We start from the raw sequence: 1,393 nt of genomic DNA on the forward strand, positions 1-1,393 counted from the left end.
CCTTAAACACTGGTGCCGGAGCACTCACTGATCCCTTGTAGTCTAGCTACTCAATCCAGGATTACCTACACAGGAACAAGCAGGAATCTGAACAGAAAGTATGGTGTTGATGTGTCCTAGGATCCCAAATCTGGAGGGCACAAGGAAGCTCTATAGAAAAGTGGGTGGAGGCTGGGGATCCGCTATGTGGGAGTCTGAAGAGCTAGAGCGTGAAGAGATGCTGCTGCCTCCTATTCAGAAGAATCAAATGCAAGAAGAGAGGTCCAGACTATGTGTGGCTTTTATATTGAGTCAAACCAAAGACCTGGAGCCAGAGGACGTCTACAGCCAAGCAATGAGTTATTCGCTGAGTGTGACTTTCAAACTGAGCCATCCATACCTGCCTTCCACAAGGTCAAGGGCATCACAATTATCTGCCATATTTTTTTTTAGCCTAAACCAGTTGATGTACAACTGCAACAGCAAGCTTCATCATTTCACATAAGCAATGTATGTGTCTGCATCAACCTGAATGTGAGTCTCCTAAAAGGCGATGCCTTACATGAAGAGCTCAAATACCAGACCCTGGAACCAAGAGAGACTCAACTTTGATGATGTTGCCTTGCAGGACCCTTTGTCAGAGAATGGGAGCAAGACATTGTCAAGAATATTATCATTCCTTGGCTTCAATTATGGAGTACATTTACATTTTCATTTACCATTCAGATATACATGTTTTTCTTGTAAGTCTGCAGCATCCTGAGAGATCCAAATGAGGTTTGATTACACTTGTAGTCATCAAGCTTATGCGGAAATCATATTTCACAGAAGCAGCTAAGCACATTTGAGAGACTGATATGTTCAACATCAAGTATTCACCGAAAATCTTACCTTTGCTTGATAAGCGAGTGTATCCTATATCTGATCTTACATCATCCAGGTTTGAAATCATAAGAAACCTTATAAATGCTTAAAAAAGAACAAGAGCAGTAGATAGCTGATTTGCTTTCCAACCTGCTCTACAGACGCTGAAGATGCACCATGTTGACTATTCTTAATGATACATTTACATTTCAGCCACAGGATCACAATACTCAACAACATGCAATGAGTAAGAAAAAATGTAATGTATTCATTACTGACTGTACAAAGTTTTGAATTTTATGGCAAGGCACATATGCCAATATTATGCATATCCTCTTTATTGCCAACTCAGAGCAGCTATTTTGATCAAACATTAGAACTTAGAATAGGAATCTCAGAACCTTCCAATCCAATTAAATTCCTTGTCAGGCAACCATCTTCCTTCTTGGTTGCTGCTCACTATCAACATAAGTACCTTTTAAATTATCCTTGATTTTGAATGTGGATGTGTATTGTTTTTGCTGGAGAACGTGGTCAGAGAGCATGCATA

The sequence above is a fragment of the Lissotriton vulgaris genome, chromosome 3_1 (genome assembly GCF_964263255.1).
Source record: "Lissotriton vulgaris chromosome 3_1, aLisVul1.2, whole genome shotgun sequence".
Classification (NCBI taxonomy): domain Eukaryota; kingdom Metazoa; phylum Chordata; class Amphibia; order Caudata; family Salamandridae; genus Lissotriton; species Lissotriton vulgaris.